Genomic DNA, 21,065 nt, shown 5'->3' on the forward strand with positions numbered 1-21,065 from the left:
CACACACTCTCATCTATTAATTTAAGGAAGATCCTTATCTTGGCTTTCCAATAGGCATAGTTGGAGCCATCAAAGAGTGGAGGCCTAGTGACTGATAGGCTATTAAAATTTGACATCTTTTAAATAGCTTGGATCATTAGCTCAGGAAATAAATCCAAATAAAAAGCAATAAGAGCGAGCTATTAGGCTCTGATACCACTTGAAATGGCCTAGCTATATGTCCTAAGGGGGGGTGAATAGACGATGCTAAAATAAAACTTTAACGGTGGAATAAAAGAATATGATAGCCAAATAAAATAAATCAATTTACAATGCTGAAATAAAAGCAACCTCAATAAACAAGAATTGAAAGGTTGATACAAATTCAATTCTAAGGACAACCTTACACCATAAAAACCAAGGGTTTATGGCAGGACTACCTTATTTCTAGAATGTTCTTTGTATCAAAAACTCAAACCGAAGAGGAATAAATAAATAGCAAGGAATTGAAATAAATTGCAGGAATTTAAATCTAAATTATTCCAAATTCCCACTGTGCTTTGAAATGTAAATTTTACAACATTCACATCCACACATACATCCCACAAATCTGAATGATAAAAGATATAAAACTTAAGCAAGCATTCAAACCACAAGACAAAGAATTATAGTGGTTCGCCTATGTGTACACCAACTGTTCAACAACAGCCACACAGAATACTACTCTACTCCTAATATCCTCACACATGGGATATTAGCGTTCACTAACAAAATAGGTTTCACAGGTTCACCTAAAACCTTCACAATTGTGTCTTTTTAACTTGGGCTTACATAATCCAAAAGCCCATACTATCTGAGTTTTCTGGCTCTCCTCAGATAACCACACAATGAGATTTTTTTGAAATATCTCAAACAAAAACCAAAAGAATAAAAATTTTACATAAACATAAAATACCTGGATTTCTCCTTTCGTAGCAACCCAGAAGAACCAATCGAAGTAGAAGTTCGAATCAACGTTTAATGTCCAATACTCACTTAAAATGGTTTTAAGTTCTAATTGATTTTAAATTAAATCAAATGGGCATAGCTATATTTGATTTTGATTCTAAGAATAAAGAATACAGTAATTCCTCTTTTCAAATAAGATTGGAATATAAGAATAAAATCAAATAAACAAACTAACAAAAAGAGAATATTAATTATGCACAACGTAGCATAAAATGAACACTAACTTATCTCAGAATGGAGCTTTGATTTTCTTGAAGTGAGTTATAAAACTCTGAGATTCGTGTTCAATTTATAGTTGCAGAAATCACGTCTACGACCGGTATTGAGAAAGCTTCGACTGGTCATAGCAACAACGACATTTTTAAATTTTAAGCACGATCTTAAAAAATCGTTCTACGACTAGTCGTAGGGATTCTACAACTGGTCGTGGACCACCTACGACCGGTCGTAGCTGACCTAAGACTGGTCATAGGAGACATGATTTACACGCTGTAGTTTGAGTCGTAGATACATGACCAGTCAAAGGTCGAGTCATGACCCTCCTACGACTGGTCGACCAGTTCTCAGGACTAGTTGAAGCTTAACCAATAAATTCTGAAAATCTTCAACAACCTAGGATTGGACGAGGAATTTCTTGGACTGTACGAACCAGTGCTAGGACTAGTCGAATAAGGTCCAGGACTCGTCTTAGAATAAACCAAAATCATCTATAAAAATTCATCTTGAATTATGTAACCAAAATGACCTACCTTAAGATCAATCTAAGGTCTATCGTACTTGGATCATTAAGTATGAACATTAAACTTCATTCTTTTCAGATAATGGTCGACTATTGAACCTTATGAAGCTTGAGATCTCTTCTTGATGTAGCTTGATCTTGAGATCTTCTAAAGCTTGAAATTAAACTTTATCTTGAAATTAAACTTTATCTTGAGTTGCACTTGAGTCTTGAAATGTACTTGAGTCTTGAAGTGTTTAACGATGTAGCTCTGAACATTGATGTTTACAGAAGTTGACAAAGTACATGGCTTGACTTGGCTTGAAGTAGTTCGTCGTTCTTGACAGAAGCAATGTCTTTATAGAGTCGATGTGATGTCTTGAACAATGTCTTGAACATATGTATATCATCATACAAATACAAGACACAGATAGAGTTTTGGCACAACAAAATTTGACAACCAAAGGAGCATGAGACCATAGCACTTACAAATATATTCAGCCTCAGCTGTAGATAATGATACAGAACTCTGTTTCTTGCTGTGCCAGGAAAATAAACAATTCTCAACATAAAAACATCCACCACTGATAGATTTTCTATCATCTATGTTCCCAGCCCTGTCACCATTCGTATATCTAGCTAATTGAACATTAGTATCTTGCGGATTCCAGAGGCCTAGATTAACCATACTTGCAATATATCTAATAATATGCTTGACAACAATAAGATGAGATTCCTTAGGATCTGATTGATATCAAGCATAGATACTTACACTGAATACTATATCAGGTCGACTTGCAATTAACTATAGCAAACTACCAATCATACTACGATATAACCGAGGATTTACACTTTTACCTGATGTATTCTGTGAAAGCTTAAGAGTCATACTCATAGAAGTATTGAATTTTTTATCATTCTCAAATCCAAATTTCTTAACTAGGTTTAAAGCATACTTGGTTTAAGAAATGAAGATACCGTTTTCTAATTGTTTAACTTGTAAACCTAGAAAGTAGTTCAATTCTCCCACCATACTCATTTCGATCTTGGATTTCATCAACTCTGCAAACTCAATGGACAGGTTAGAGCAAGTAGAACCATAGATAATATCATTAACGTAAATTTGTACCATTAGTATGTGTTCATTGAATTTTTTAACAAAAAGAGTTTTATCAATAGTCCCCATAACAAAATTATGACTTAGTAAGAACTTAGTCAATTTCTCATACCATGCCCTGAGAGCTTTTTTCAAACCATAAAGTACCTTTTTAAGGTGATACATATGATTAGAGTGTTTAAGATCCTCAAAACCCTTAGGTTGTTCAACATAAACTCTTCATGTAGATCACCATCTAGAAATGCACTTTTAACATCCATTTGATAGATCTTGAACTTTTTGAAACATGCAATGGATATGAATAATCTGATGGATTCAAGACGAGCTACTGGGGCAAAGGTTTCATCATAATGAACTCCTTCTATCTAAATGTACCCTTGTACAACCAGTCTAGCCTTGTTTCTTATTATATTCCCTAACTCATAATATTTATTTTTGAAAATCCACTTAGGGCCCGTTTGTTAGCGGTAATTTTTTACACTTAACATGGAATTGGAAAATTTTCTATGTTTAGTGGTGTTTGTTAATGCGTTGTTAATGCTGAAGAAGGAAAGCGCTAAGTGGTTTTTCATGGAATTTTTTCTGCGATAGGAGTCTGGCTTAATGGTGAACGTGGAATGCACTCTATAAATTTTTCTATTAAAAGAATTGCTTCCAAAATTACCCCTTTTCAAGTTAGTACAGAATTTTTTTTCTCTTTAAATTATTTGTGCAATACAAAACCAACTTTTAATATGTAAAACTTCTTTATGCCCCACCATGATTTATGTGTTTGATCCAAATCGTCCATCAAATTTTTCAGATCATTTGTGAGCCAAAAAAAGAGGCAAGTCCAAGGATTAATTGGACCACAAGGTGGGTATTGAACGTCCACCATTAAAAACTTCTTGGGAGCTGGAGAAGTTTCAGATCAAGCGGATATTTGTGTTTTCACTTCATCCACATCTACATGACCTAATGAATAGGTTAGCTGCGGAAAAAACATCACAGTGGCCTTTAGAAAGGTTTCAGATTTGGATGTCATTATCACTGTAGCATCCTTTGGTGTGGTTCACTGGAGCTGTGGACCTGCTTCATCATTAGGATCATATATTAAAATAATACGAGAAAAATCATGAACGGCTTAGATAAAACACTTACATCATGGTGGGCCCCACAAAGACCTACCAGGATCGTAATCCGTCTGAGCAAGGGTAGGACACAATCCGCGTTTAAATCGGATGGGCTAGGGATGGGGGTGGATTAGATAATGACAAGATCAGTAGCCAAATCGCTACTGAAGTGATATCACCAAGCTTTATGGACCCTACCATGATGTGTGTGTTGTATCCATACCGTCTAACCATTTGTAGATATCATTTTATGGCATGAGAAAAAGAATAAGATAGATCTAAAGTTTAAGTGGACCCATTGTAAAAAACCGTGGGATCAGTCACACCCACTATTGAAACATTTATAGGCCCACCATGATGTATTTTTTAGATCCAACCTATTCATAAGTTAAAATAGAGATCTATGAAGTGAAAAAAAATATATATAGGCTTCATCAAAAACTTCTGTGGCCCCTAAGAAGTTTTGAACGGTGGATGTCACTATCCCCACTGTTTTCTATAGTGGGGACCACTTGAACTTTAGATCTATCTCATTATTTTTCTCATACAATAAAATGATCTTTCCAAATGGATGGACGGTATGGATACTACACATGCATCATGGTGGGGTCCACAAAGCTTGGTGACGTCACTTTAATAGCAATTTGCCAATTTGGCTACTCACCGTATAAGTATCTAATCTGCGCCCACTGGGGATGGGATTGGGAAGTGGATTGGCTGGTGTATTGATGTTAGCAAGTTCTGTGGGTCCCATCATGATGTATTTGTTACATCCAAACGGTCCATCCATTTTGATGCGAGCTCGTAGTAAGGCTTGAGCTGAAAAATAAGCCAGATCTAAAGATAAACTGGACCACACTATAAAAAGCAGTGGGGGATTGAACGTCTACCATTGAAACCCTTTCGGGGTCATAGAAGTTTTGGATTAATATGAAAAAAAATCATCTTCATCTAGATATTTTTGACCTTATAAATAGATTAGTTGGAAAATAAACATTATAGTGGGCCTTGCGAATTTTTTAATGGTGAAAATCATTATCCCGCTGCTATCTTTGGTGTGATCCATTTGAGTTTTAGATATGATTCATTTTTTTGGATAATGCTCTAAAATGATCTCGAAAATTTGATAAACGGTGTGGATATAATAAATACATTATTGTAGGGCCCATGTAACTTTGATCTCCTTTGAACCGTTCGTACAACTCAGACCTCGAGGAGCGTCAGCACTCGTCTTCGCATGACACATATCTACACCAGCTATATAGCATGTGTGTGGTATGGAAACAGATTGGCTACTCCCCCTGCCACTAGCCAGGTGAATGGTGGTCGGTGCTCTGTGGCCCCTATGATGTATGTGTTTCATCCATTCCCTTTATCCATATTTACATATCATTTTATGTCTCAATCCCAAAAATAAGAGGGATATCATTTCTACATGATGTATGTGTTTTACAATTTTGAAGCGGATGACACCATATTCCTTCCTGATGCAAAGAGACATAGTTATTGCATGCATGACACTACACAACTACATCAAAAAAGAATCCATCTCCGATCCACTCTTCCAACAATACAATGATGAAAATGTTCTTTCAGAGATGACTATCAAATCAGAGAATGATATACCTGAAGTGGAAGAACTATTTGGAAACTTTGAACAAACTATTATGTCCAATATGCGAGAAGAAATTGTTAGCACATTTATACATGTAAATCATTAATTTTTTATCTGTTTTTATGAATAATGATATTTTAATTTTCTATTAAGTACTTTATAGTTTATTTGAATTAAATAGAATAATTTTATTTTCATTTAATAAAAAATAATTTCTTTATAGTGAAAAACATTTTCAAACAGGATATAGGGGCAAATGTGTCAAACTAACATATTTCAGACATTTTAGATGTTTGTTAATAAACAGATTGTTTCAAATTCAGTACTTAATTTTCAAACTTCATCCATAATTACCAAACAAGTTTTTTTACTTCAGATTTCAGATTTACGCTTCAGATTTCATATTCAGGCTTCAGATTTCAGATTCAGGCTTTAAACTTCAGATTTAACAAACGGGGCCTTAGTTCCAATTATATGTTTATCAGATGTTATTGGAACTGAATATGATACATCATTCCTAACAAATTAGCTTAGTTCATCTTACATGGCAACTATCCAATTTTCATCAGTGAGTGCCTCTTTTACGTTGGCTGGTTCGATTTGGGAAGTAAAACACAAATAATTACGTATATTTTCAAATTGTTTTCGAGTACACACACCAGTGAGAGGATTACCTAGTATTTGATTAGTAGAATAGTCTCTAACTAATCATAGTTCAGTATTGATTTAACAAGATGAGGAGTCAGGTTTATCAATTACAGTGACTTCATCATCTTCTGAACTAGACGTTGGTGTGTTCAGGTGATTATCAATAACAGCATTTATAGACTCCTGAATAACACCAATTCTCTTATTAATAACATGGTATGCTCGACTATTCAGAGCATAACCTAGGAATATCCTTTCATCACTCTTAGTATCGAACTTCCCTAAATTTTCCTAGTCCCGTAAAATGTAGCACTTACTTCCAAAAAATCGAAAGTATTCAACTATATGTTTCTTATTAAACCACAATTCATAAGTCATTTTATCTTTAGATTTTTTAATGTAAACACGGTTTATGATATAACATGCGGTATTAACAGCTTCGACCCATAAATGTTTAGGTAACTTCATGTTATTTAACATTACATTGGCCATCTCTTGTAGCACTCTGTTTGTCCTTTCAACAACCCCATTTTTAGAGGCGTCTTAGGAGCAAAAAACTCATGCGATATACCATGATCGCTACAGTACTTCTCAAAATTACTATTTTTGAATTTTGATCCATGATCGCTTCAGATCTTAACATCATTCATTTCTTTTTCAGTCTGAATATGCTTGAGTATTCTTTTAACTTCATCGAGAGTTTCAGATTTTTCTCTCATGAATGCAAGCCAAGTAAACCTAGTAAAGTCATCCACAATTACCAAGAAATATTGCTTACCACCTCTACTCTTCGTTCTGGTTGGTCCAACAAGATTCATGTGGAGAAGTTCAAGAGGTTTGGATGTGGTAGAGGAGTTCACTTTCTTGTGACTACTCCTTATTTGTTTTCCAATATGACATGCTCCACATATTTTATCCATTTTCTTCAATTTGGGCAGACCTCTAACAAGATTGGCTTTGCTCAATCTATACAAATTTTGGTCGTTCACATGTTCAAGGCGTATGTACCATAATTCATTATCATTGGTTTGGACCATGTAACAAGATAATTTAGATGAGAAAGATTCATTCACGATATAACAATTCTTAGATATTCTACGACCATTTAATATCACACAACCTTTCTCATTTGAGATCTTGCATCCTTGATTTGTAAATTTAACACTATGCTTATTATCGTAGATTTGAGATATGCTCAAAAGATTATTCTTAAGTCCTACAAATAAAACATTTTTAAAAGGAGGAAGGTTAGAAATATGAACCGTACCTTGGCCAATTATCTTGCAGTTGCTTCCATCACCAAAAGTGATTGAGTCATCAGTCATTTCTTTGTAGTTGGTGAACAAATCTCTGTCATCCGTCATGTGTCTTGAGCAACCACTGTCTAGGTACCACTTTGATTGATTCAAAGCCTTGAAGGCGGTGTGGGCAACCGGGCAAGTAACCTTGGGAACCCATTTCATTGTAGTTGGGTTTTGGAGCACTGTTGGTTTTTCTTCGCTTGAAATTATTATTAACTCTCATATTAGAGTTAGATTTGAGAAGTTCCTTGAGTAAGTCTACAATTTTTTCAGCTAAAGGATTATAGTATTATTTTCTAAAGCTGACATTATTAGTATTTGAAAGTGCCCTAGTTTGTCAATTAGCGTGAGTGTTGAGTTAGCTAGACAAAGGAGCCCCATAAGAATGAAATAGCGGTGAAGACCGCTTTAGTCGAAGTAGGAATATGTCAATATGTCCTAGAGGGGGGTGAATAGGACTTTTTAAGGTTTTATGGTTTATTTAAAATCCTATTACACTAATCTTAACAACAGACACATGTTGAGCTTACTCAAAAGTAACTCTACTGGCTTTCACTCAGTTCACCTCTAACCTAAGGTTTTAGACAGGTTAACCTTCAACCAGATGTTTATGCTCTCCATAGAGCAAGGATCCACACAACGCACCCACCACGTACACTCCCGCCAGAGGCCTCCTACGAGGGCTTAAAGGGGTGGGAAACACCTAAGACCCAATCCTAAAAAAGGAATGATCACAAGTGTCCTCTAGACTCTAATAACTTACAAATAAGTGGATGAGTCCCATTCAGTATGTTGACGAAGATCTCCTCCTTGTTGATGAAGAGTCTTCGACTTCCTTAATCCGCAACACAGATGATGTACCAATACGAGGCTTCGAGTTGGGTCAAGGTTAGAACAGAATCCTACTCTATAAAATATTTTCCTATAAGGAAGATGGAGTGGTTCCGATTATGTATTCAAGGCATCCTAGCTCAATGATTTGCCATTAAGATAGTTGCTGGAGGATCCTTGAATGCGAAAGTTCATTCCCCAATCCACTCTATTGAATATCAATGATAAGGGTGGATTGGAGGATGAACTCCCTTGAGAGAACGAGCTTTAGGTAAATGTTCTAAGGCTTGAAACACATAAAAGAACTCTCTTCTTTCTCTACCAGGAACAATAGACAAGCTCTCTTTAAATAGGCAAAAGGTTCCAATGGATCTAAAATGGTCACATTTATGACAGATTTCGATATCATCGAGCGGGTTCGATATTATTGAGCGTATACTCTCGATAGCATCGATGGTCCACTCGATGATACAAACTCAATGTCATATGCTTTTGAAACCTTTAGCCAACTGGTCGATGGAATCGAAACACTTGTCGATGTCATCGGATTTCGAACTTCGATTTCATCGATGAGAGGTTCGATTCATCGATACTTGAAAGCGAGAGAGACTTGCCATGAAATATTTCAGGTTTTCAAGAATGATTGAGAGACCATCGAGATCATCAAAATTTGAATGTCGATGATATCGATATTAGAGTCGAGGCATCGATAAATCCAATGGATTTCTCATTACGCTTGCTGGACAGTCTATGTCTTTGTTCGATGCAATCGACTTGGTACCGATATCATCGATATTTGAATATCGATTCCATCGAGAGAGCCCCGATCATAGATAAACCATCCTGAAATATTTTGTTGGAATAACTTGGCGCCCTAGACTGATCTCATCGAGAGCCTTCCGATATTATCGAGATTTGAATTTCGATGGTATCGAGGAGGCTTCGATATATCGATGCATATATGATATTCTTAAGGAAAAATAGGGCACCGAAAATCTGTCTGTCGATATTATCGAGTCACCTTTAATGGACTCGAGATTCAAATATCGATGATATCGATATGTGAATCGATACATCGATAAATAGTCCAGAGATATATGCAATTGCTGAACACCTTTTGTCCTCTTTTCGATGATATCGTTTTAGGCATCGAGGACATCGACAGAGAAGGTCGATCATATCGAGATGTGTATCGATAAAATTGACAAAGCAAGAAAACTTAAAGATTTTCTGATTTTTTAAAAAGTTTTCCTACTTAAAAACCCTATAATGTTCTAACTTGTTTTAAGGATTTTATTCACCTGGTATTTTAGGATATGGGATGTGAGGCTTTAGATTTACTTTTGGCAAGATTGTACACATCCAGTTGAGGCAGACGCTTGAATTGATATTCCTATGGGGCTCTATATTCTGACTGACCCAACACACTTGCTAATTGACAAACCAGGGCACTTTCAATCTCCCCCTTTGTCAATTACGTGACAAAATACCAAAACACCCTAAAATAATATCTAGACAAACACATCCTAAATTGTGTGTACATGCTTTTTACACAATTTTACAATTTCTAATGAAACCATGTACACAGCATGGTATCTGCTCCCCCTAACTGTAAAACTCCCCCTTGCTTAGTGCAGCTGCTCCCCCTATCACCTGCAACACCATTTAAGCAGATATACAATTTTCCATTTGGGGTGTTTGAACTGTTCTCCCCCTTTTTGTTAGTCGTTGACAAAGATATTGCAGTTGATATTAACTGAAGTGTGATTTATTTTGGAGAACCAACATTCAAAGGAATATGCATATAATAGATAGATGTAAGATGATCGAATCAGTTTAATCAGACATCATTTGCAGCAAGTATGTATTCATATCAGACAGAAAAGAGCAGTGATATAGCAAATAAAATAGTCATTAAAAAATATCACATGCATTCCATAGCAAAACCAGGGGACAGATGAGACATAATCATGGCAGTAAAAATATTGAATTATAACAGCCATATTCATCAGTATCAAACAAAATATACACTGCCCAAGGTTGGCAGCAGAAGAATAGAAAACCATCAAAATACGAAGTCTTTCATCCTCAAAAGTATAGTAATGCATCACACCTATGCATGAGCGAAGAGCATTCAAAAATATGTTAATGCCCTCAGCGTTTCAGTGAGAATCCTGGTCTGTGATGCTTTGGACATTCTATAGACAATCAACAACCTTTATAGTGCTGGCAGAACATTCAGAATTTATTGTGTATCATGTTGTAGGATTACCAGCATGGTTTTGATCTCTAGTAGATGGACTTTACACTCATCCAGCTATTTCATCATGTAGGATTGTTTATCAAGAAGATCTTGTATAGTGGCTCGATTGATGACGGCCTGAATATTTTCCTCAGAGACGGGGCTGTGAACAGAATAGTCTTTGTTTGAGCTTGAATTGATTCCACCACGAGGCGTATTGGCAACTATATTGCAGATGTCTTCTTGATTAAACCAAATATGCAGGTGTGGGAGATCATTAGTAGGGGGCAGCCCAAATTGTCGTGATAGCTTGGTCACTAGACACGAGAATGGAAGGATAGTGATGGATTCATCTGAAGCTACCCAAATCATTTGTTGTAGAATAAGAGTGGGTAGGCAAATGCGAATACCGAGATGAACATCATACAAAAAATTTAGCATGTATGGAGAAAGCATGTTGCCAGAGACTTCATAGGGATAGACATTTGTGCTGAAAATGTTGTGAAGAGTTTTGTATGTGGGGTTGAGGTATTTAACATGAAGGATATTCTTTGCATTTCTCGGTATAGTAGCACCATCACACAGTGCTCGACTAACTTCACCCCATACACCAAGACCATTCATATTTCGTTCTGATACAGGTATTCTAGTGACCTCTACTCCAATCAGTTGGCTTATCAATCTAGGAGTGATGTGCTCGGTCCGATTTATGATAGTGACTGAAACAATTGGAGGATTATTCTCAACATTGTAGAGTAGACTCAAAAAATGATGCACCAGATTATGCTGAAATTCTCCACCAAGATTCATAATATTCCCCCATCCGATTAGTTCTAAGAGATTGATGATCCCAAAAGGTGTAATGCTCTTCCTCTGAATTGACCATTCTGCCACAAAACTCAAGTTGAAAAGTGGAGATGAGCCAGTTGCTTCAGTCTTTCCTTTCTTGCTTTTCATTGAGGATTGTTGTGGGAGAACCAGATTTTTAAACGTTTTTGTTTGAAAGGAAATTTGTTCTGAGAAATGTAATCTTATTCCAAGATTAACCAGTGAGTCTCTTTTTCTGTTCCCTCGTCTTTAATTTTCCAGTAACCACCGATATCATCGAGAATCTTTTCGATGACATCGGGGTAGCTAATTGATATTCTCAATGAAGATCAGAAGGAAGTTCAATCGTCCCGACGATTCAGCTTCTCGAGAGATCGTCGATGGTATTGATTTTTGGTCGATACAATCAAACCAGTCACTCGATTTATCGATAGATGTCTCAAAGGTGAATGTTTTCAAATTTCAGCATTTAGACAATCTTTCATATATACTATTAGTACATCTATGTATCAATAATATACACAACAAATTTTAGTATAATCAATGCACACATCAAAAGTTATAAACATTTGAATAGTAAGGAACCTCAGATATATCATTTTGAGCTCAGCAAAAATTTCATCATTTCAGCAAATATCCAGATCTAGATGCATGACCTGGACTTGTTTTTCTATGTTCAGTATTTCTTGGCATCAGTCATTTCTTTACCCTTGATAATGTAGCAGTGATTGTTTGTGCAATGACCTTAATTACTGATTTTCCTGATTGGTTTAGGATTTCGCATTCTTGTTTGTTGAATTTAACCATGTGCCCATTATCATAGATTTGAGATATGCTTAGGAGATTATGTGCCAACCCTTTTATGCAGAAAGCATTCTCATTTTCAAGTAAAACAATCCCTTTTATGATTCCCTGTCTAATTACTTTAGTAGTGGTTCCATCTCCATAGGTGACCATCCCATTATAAAGATTCTTGTAGTTTGAAAGAAGGGACTTGTCACCTGTGACATGTCTTGAGCAACCACTGTCTAGGTACCACTTAGTGTCATTGCTTGTTAAATGATTTGAATGAGTAGCAAGACAATTTTTCTTTGCTTTAATTACCCATTTTGTGGCAGGATTCTTACTTATAGTAGATTTAGTTTTCTTATTTGATTCAACTATTTGATTAGTTTCTATGTTGCTACTGGAGGCATCAGATTTTCTAAGTATTTGTGTTCCATTCCTAGTTTTTACTCTAACTTTCTCATTCCCTAAGCCATTTTTGTTAATTCCAGACTTTCCCAAACCTAACAATCTTTCCAACTTCTCACCACTCTGTGAAAACTCACAGTTTATCTTGGTAATTTTTCTGGACTCTTCTAAATTAAACAGGAGTGTATGATTTTCATTTTAAAGGAGCATATTTTTATCTTTTAATTGCTTAACCTGTTTGTTTAGTTTTTTGGACTCGGTTTTAAGGAAGGAGTTAATTCTCTCAAGTCTATCATTATCTGAGTGATATTATTATAGATCATTGATTAGATGTGTATTAATTTCTAGAGTTTTATCTAAATCTTTTTGTAGCAATTCCTTTTTGTTCTCAGATATTCCAAGTCTTTTAATCACTTTGATGCTATGAATATAAAGTTGATTGTAAGCATCTTGTAATTTGTCTTGATCTTCTTCTTCTTCTTTTTCCATTTCCTCATTATCTGACGAAAATGATTCAGTGGCTTACTATTCTTTTTCCCTTTTAGATTCACTGGGAATGATTGGAGTAGTGGAGACCATAAGAATTTTCAAAGATTTTTGGTCTCCATCACTCTCTGAGTCACTAGATTCTGAGTTTAACTCTTTTGGATCATCTCATGTGGCAGCCATTGCTTTGCCCTTAGTTTTTCTGTTTGGGCATTCAGTAGACAGATGTTCATACTTCTAACAGGCATAGTATTGTGGTTCTTTGGTCTTTTTACCAAATTTACCCATCGAAGGTTTGTTGTCCACCCATCTTCCTCTGGAAGATCGGCCACGATTCTTTTGGAAGAATTTCCTGAATCTTTGTGCTAGTAAAGCCACTTCCTCATCTTCATCATCTTTTTCACTCCCACTGTCCTCATTTGTTGTTCTCTTTGAAGTTTTTAGGACAATTGTTTTGGATTTAGGGATTTGTTTGAAGTGTAGTTCAAAAGTTTGTAGGGAACCTACCAGTTCTTCTACTTTCATTTCATCAATATTCCTACACTCTTCAATGGTTGTTACTTTGGGATTAAATCGTTCTGGTAGTGATCTCAGTATTTTCCTACAGATTTTAGATACCGGAACTTTTTCTCCCAATCCACCCATGGAGTTGCAAATGACATTTAACTTTGTGAAAAACTCCATAAAGGTCTCATGCTCTTCCATTCTGAGACTTTCGAACTGTGAAGTCAGGAGTTGAAGTTTAAATCTCTTCACACTGCTTGTGCCTTCATGGGTTGTTTCCAATATATCCCATGCTTCTTTGAATGTCCCACACATACTTATTTGATTAAATATATCCTGGGACACGGCACAGTAGATGTCGTTCATAGCTTTAGCTTCAGCAGTCTGTCTTTCTTTATCGAACGTCGTCCACTTTTCTTTGGGTTTAGGTTTTGAGATAGTTGTGCCACTATCAAGTACAATTTGTTCAGTTGGTGACACATATCCACTTTCAACTATATCCCAAACGTCGTGATCCAAAGATCTCAATCTCATAAAGTAGTGCATCTTAGCCTTCCAGTATGCATAATTTAAGCCATCAAATACTGGAGTTCTAGTGACCGATGAACCCTCTCCTTTAGCCATATTCCCAACTTCAGTCAAGATCACTCTCTAGGTGGTGAAGCCCTTAAAGAGAGACCCGCTTTAATACCAATTGAAATAGTAGTGAAGACCGCTTTAGTCGAAGCAGGAATATGTTAATGTCCTAGAGGGGGGTGAATAGGACTTTTTAAGGTTTTATGGTTTATTTAAAATCCTATTACACTAATCCTAACAACAGACACATATTAAGATTTCTCAAAAGTAACTCTACTGGCTTCCAAGCCCCGTAGAGGATCCAATCACAAACTATTTAAGAAGTAAACAATATTCAACTAGTTTATAATGGAAATGACTATGTAAGTGTGTAAGGTGTGATCACAGATATTAAGATATGAAAATATTAAATCAAATCACACAAACAAAAGAATAACAATATCAAACACAGTCATTTTTATAGTGGTTCGACTACTTGTCTACTCCACTCCCAGTAACTGCACTCAACCCTTGAGTGTACCGGATTTCACTAAGGAGGTTTCACAATGGTTCACCTCAAACCTAAGGTTTTAAATCAGGTTCACCTTCAACCTTTACAACCAACACTGAGGTCGACTGTTTATACTCTCACGAGTAAGGGTCAACACAACGCACCCACTTTTAGGAACACTGGCCAAGGATCTCCCACAAGACCCTGAGGTTTCACTCGGTTCACCGCTAACCTAAGGTTTTAGACAAGTTAACCTTCAACTAGATGTTTATGCTCTCCATAGAGCAAGGATCCACACAACACACCCACTTTTAGGCACACTGGCCAAGGATCTTCCACAAGACCCTCAGGTTTCACTCGGTTCACCTCTAACCTAAGGTTTTAGACAGGTTAACCTTCAACCAGATGTTTATGCTCTCCATAAAGCAAGGGTCCACACTATAAGAGCCGTATCCTAGTCTGTACTATTCCGTCGACTACCGCGATCCTTCCCATCAAATTCTGGTAACCTACGACGTATAATCGACGTTTGTGCACGACCATAAGTCGAATCCCGTAGATTTGAGTCGGCTTAATCCAAGACTTGTATCATTGCGACCGCACCATCGCCGCAGTTCCAGCGCTGTGACTCACACACCAATGCGATACCCTATCCGGAAGATGTGGGCCGACATTTATTTTGAAGAAAACACCGCGCATTGCAATCCCAAGAGAATCTCTACTTCATGTCCCATCAATCAATCAATCACTCCATCAATCAATCAATCACTTCATCTCAAGTACACATCACCTTTCACCCCATCCCCAAGTAACCACCATGTCAACTCTCTCTTACCCTCTCTCTTACACACCCATACATGTCAAGTACACCATCACCTCACCCATCACTCACATCTATCACTCTCTCTCCTTACAATCCTTTCTCTCTCTCATTTCTTAACTCAACTCCCAAGCTAGCAAGAGCATCACACGTCCAAGCTCTTCCATGAGAGAAAAGTGAGTTGTGGGGCCCACTTTTCATCCAAAAAATTCATCATCTTAGCCCTTCATTTCTCATCCTCTCCATCAAAGTGAAGCACTAAGAGACCGGTGTTCCAACGGACCGAGAAGATCAAACGATGGGTGCTTATTAGGCTAGGTTTTTATGTTTTGATGATGGGCCAAGTGAAGCATACCGATTGATGGTATGGATCTCACTTGGGACCCTAGATGTGGCGATGGCCTACCTTGATTTTATTATCATTCCATTATGGGGCCATTCTCCATGGACCCCATCATGATGTTTATTTTCTAACTTAAAAAGGGGTCATCTAGACCTTATATCTTGGTGGAGAAGGGATCTCCACCGTTAATCTTTGATTTGATGGTCCCACATGCAATGGGACCCACTTGATGTATGTTTTAAATTATGCAAAGGAGGGCCCATAGTGTTGCGGTCCCTCAATCACATGTGTCCCTCTCTCCTTCTCTCCCTTTCCCTCTCTTTCTTTTATTCTTATTATGTGATGATGTAGTGGTGTGGCCCACTTGGATGTATCCCACCTTAATGTATGTTTTATCCATACCATTCATCCATTTGGTGGCCCACCGGAGCAAGGACCACCTTATGCATGTGTTATGCCAAGACCGTCCAGCGTCCAGGGATGCTGGACGTGGAAAGAAAACACAAATATTAGCTTGTTTCCAAGCTTATGGGGTGGCCCACTCATATAGGCCCCACCTTGATGTATGTATTCCATCCATGCGTCTATCCTTTCCCTCAGGCCATTTTAGGCGTTGAGCTGAAAAATGAAGCTGATTCAAATTTCTGGTGGGCCATAACATAGCAAACGGTGGTTTTCACCATTAAAACTTCACCTGACTCTTCTGTACCCCAAAATATATTGAATATTGGGCTCGTCCTACTTTTTTAGAGCTATGGGGATCAATGGCGGGGTCGGATTTCCCTGATGTGGGCCCCACCTGTGAAAAACCACAGGAAACAAAAAAAATTAAATAAAACATGCAGCAGCATTGCTGCTACTACTGTCAAAGGTGGTGGCAGTGCCTGCGCCAGGCGGGCGGGCGGTCGGTAGGCAAGGACCCATGGCTCCAGCTGTGGGCCCCATCATGATGATATTTGTCATCCAACCCGTTCATTGGGAGGGCCACTTTCTGAAGTGGGCCTCCTCCAAAGCTCAGACCCATCTGATGCTTAGGTGGCCCACATCACAGGAAACAGTGGGGTTGAACTGTCTGCCATTGAAACCCATTTTTGGGTCAACAGAAGTTTGGATCAAGATGAAATTTGTTTTCCTATTCAGTTAGGGTCCGTGTGACCTTATTAACGGGATGGATTGCATAAAAACATAATGGTGGGCCCCACGTGGGACCCACATTGATGTATGTATTTTATTCACACCATCCCCAGTACGGGATTGTGGAACCCACCTAGCGTATGTGTTCTCTGGACGGCAGTGGATGGTGAACCCCACCATGATTGATGTGTTTTATCCACACCATCCACAACTGGACGGTAGGACCCACCTTGATGTAGTGCTACATCCAAACCGTTAATTTAATTGGTAGGCCTTCATGGAACCCACCATGATGCTTGTGTTGCATCCAATCTGTCCGCCCATTTTGAAAGCTCATTTTACGACATGAGCTAAAGAATGAGTCAGATCTGTAGTTCAAGTGGACCCCATCATTTTAAGTAATGGTCAATGATGCCCACCATTCAAAAACCTCTAAGGGCCATAGTAGCTTCCCATTAAGTTGATATTTGTTTCCCACTTCACCTGTCACTATGTTAATTTATGATTAGGTTGGATGGGAAACATATTTTATGGTGGGCCTTAGGAATTTTAAATGGTGGAAATCATTATCACCACTTATCTTGTGTATGGCCCATTTGATATACATAGGGCCCAGTTGAGGTAGCCCATTTAATATAAATGGCCATGTTATTGGCCCATCTTAATGTAATTGTGGCCCGTTGTTGAGGCCCACCTTGATGTGAATGTAAGGCCCATGTTTTAAGGCCCATTGTGATGTATTCAAAGGCCCATGGGATATAGCCCAAAGCAATGTACATAAGGCCCATTGATTCAGCCCACTTGATTTATATAAGGCCCATATGATACGGCCCATTTGATGTATCCAAGGCCCATGGGTCGAGGCCCAACGGAATGTCCTTAGGGTCCATTACAATGTGTGATTCCCCCATGGTTTGTGTAATGATGTTTTATGGCGGGCCATGCCTTGGGAGCAATGTTGGTTTGACGTCCACATTGTAATAATGTTGGTTAAATGTCCGTATTATGACTCTCCCTTGGGCCCATTGGTAGGCCCATACTGGTTAGGTGTAGGCTGTCTAGGCCCATCTTCGGTGTAAGTATAGTTCATTACTTTATAACATGCTTAGTGCACTTCTATGATTCATGCGCATACGCATCATATGTATACTTGATATGAGGAATGTTTGATCATAGCATAAGCCGTTGGGCTGAGACATTTACGGGACTCATGAGACAGAGTGCCCCACATGACCCCGGTGATATCCAGAGAGGAACTATACTGATATGTGTACTTGATGAGGACTGACATGCTTGCTTTGCATCTCGCATATGACGTTTGGCTACATAGGCCTCGCATCGCATGGCCTTGGTATGGCCGATAGCATTCATGCCTTGCATCACATCGTTTTGGTATAGTTGATTGCATTCGTGGACTTACTTGCATATTTATGCATTACTCTAATATCATGCACTTGGCACTTGCCTTGCGCACACACTTACACCACCCTCTAAGCTTTTGTAAGCTTATGCACGACCGTTTCATGCAGGTAGCATTAGATAGTAGTAGCGCTGAGGCAGGAGTGTGCATCTGTTCATTTTGGAGCTTTTGATCATCTTGTATTTCCCTTTCTGCACTATACTTAAAGTTTTTGATATAGTGAATATGTGGTGATGTTGTTTTATGACTTGGTTATGCTTGTGGTTATGCTCCATTACAAAAAAAAATTATACTGAAAATCCTCCTTATAGGATCCCAGGATCAGAATCTGGCATGTGAGTGCTGAGATCCTAGAATGGGGCACTACAGAGGCTGTCGGGGCCGGATTCGGCGATCGAAAATTTTGTGAGCCCGTTTTTCGAGTTTGGGGCATGACAGAGTTTGTATCAGAGCATAACTTGGGAATACTTGAGATCACATCCCATATCTGCTATGAACTTAGAATGAATAGGTTCCGAGCCTAAATAATTCAGCAATTTAAACCCTTAATGTTTATGCCTTCGAGAATTCTCAAGGATGATAGGCCCTTGTTCCTTCCTGTAAGACATGATAGCTAGAAGGTTGACCCGAGCAATTCCCACCCCACCACCTGCGACTCCCGCTCTACCACCTGTGACTCCCGCTCTACCACTGGATATTCCTGCTTTCCAGCCTATGGATGCCACTTATTTTCCTAAGACCGATGCGGATCCGATCATACCTGTGAGTGCCACCCAAGTGCAGCAGATGCTTCAGGCAATGACTACTATTCTTCCAGGGTAGAGCAGGCGTCCCACTGTGACACCAGTCGAGGTTGAGCAGGAGTGTCCGAGCGCCCTTCTCAAGGACTTCCGATAACATGATCCTCCGCGTTTCTGGGGTAAGCCTGACCCTACTGCAGCAGAGATATGGTGCTCCGAGGTGGAGAAGATATTCGACACCATGAGATGTACTACCCAGCAACGAGTTCCATTAGCTGTATTCCTTCTCCAGGGAGAGGCTCAGCATTGGTGGGCATTTGTCGCCTGATCGGTAGTGGCTGATTTTAAGTGGACCTGGGAGGACTTTGTAGACCGGTTTGACCGAAAGTTCTTTCTCGAGAATGTGCGACAGTAGCGCGCACTAGAGTTTGAGACTCTGGTCTAAGGGGAAATGACTGTGTCTCAGTATGAGGCTCGTTTCGTCGCGTTGTTAAGATTTAGAACATACCTTATTGATGATGAGGGGCGGAAGGCCCAACATTTTGAGAACGGTTTGCGTCCTGCCTCAGGAGTCGTGTGATCGGACACATGCTTCTGACATTTGAGCAGATCATGGAGAGGGCACAGATTTATGAGTCAAATTGGGCCAGTTTGCAGAGAGCTCGTGACAAGAGAGGATATCAGAAGAGGAAGGCATCCTCTGGTAGTTCCCAGCAGCAGCATCGTTCGCAGCAGCGACGCACGACCCGCCCAGCATTTTGAGCACCAGTAGTACCCCCAGCACCACCTCCAGGACCGTTCATAGGTACTTACTTTGGATGCGGTAGGACAGGACATCGTGTGTACGAGTGTCCCCATCCACAGCGGTAGCAACCGAGGACATCGCATCAGCCCCCACGACAGCCACCAAAGCAGCAGCAACGACCACAACACCAACCTCTTGTTCCTCCCCCACAACAGCAGAGGTAGCAGATCAGGCCGCCACAGTGGTAGCAGCATCAGCAAAGACCTCAAAGGGGACCTGCACCTCCCTAGCAGGCCCAGGGCAGATTTTATGCCGCACAACAGGACCCTTAGTCATTAGGAGGGGTCGTCGAGGGTACTCTCCCTATTTCTGCATGCATTGCATGTGTATTGTTTGACTCTGATTTTTATCAATCGACCAGTTTACCGATGAAGTCTGCCCATGAGGGTTTGTTAGTATCAACGCCCTTAGGGAAGACTGCGGTATTAGACCGATTTTGCTCATCTTGCCCGGTTCTGATTGGGGAATCTTCTTGCCTGCCGATCTATTCGTATTGCCGATGTCCGAGTTTGATGTCATCCTGGTCATGGATTGGCTCACCGAGTACCACGCCATATTAGATTACTCCGCGAGGACAGTCACGTTCTGTATACCCGGCATGCCAGAGTTCTAGTTTGTTGCTGAGCCTAAGGGAGAGTAGATTTCTTGCCTATTATCGTGTGTCGTTGAGGAGTCAGTTTCTTTGTGTATCGACCAGCTGCCGGTTGTTTGTGGTTTTTCTGATGTGTTCCAGGAGATTTCGGGGTTACCACCTCATCGGCAGACTAAGTTCCAGATTGATCTCACGCCTATTTCGAAGGTCCGTATCGTATGACACCGTTAGAGTTACGGGAACTACAGTAGCAGTTGGACGAGTTGCGCAAGTTGGGCTTTTTCGGTCCTAGCAGTTCATCATGAGGAGCACCGGTACTCTTCATGAAGAAGAAAGATGGCTTGTTGAGGCTTTGCGTAGATTACTGCGAGCTCAACAAGGTCAGGATCAAGAACAAGTATCCGCTTCCGAGGATCGATGATTTGTTTGATCAGCTGTAGGAGGCGCAGTTCTTCTCGAAGATAGACTTGCGGTCCGTTTATCATCAGGTTCGAGTTTGAGATGAGGATATCCCGAAGACAGCCTTCAGGACACGCTACGGTCATTTTGAGTTCTAGGTCAT

The sequence above is a fragment of the Magnolia sinica genome, chromosome 17 (genome assembly GCF_029962835.1).
Source record: "Magnolia sinica isolate HGM2019 chromosome 17, MsV1, whole genome shotgun sequence".
NCBI classification, from domain to species: Eukaryota; Viridiplantae; Streptophyta; class Magnoliopsida; order Magnoliales; family Magnoliaceae; genus Magnolia; species Magnolia sinica.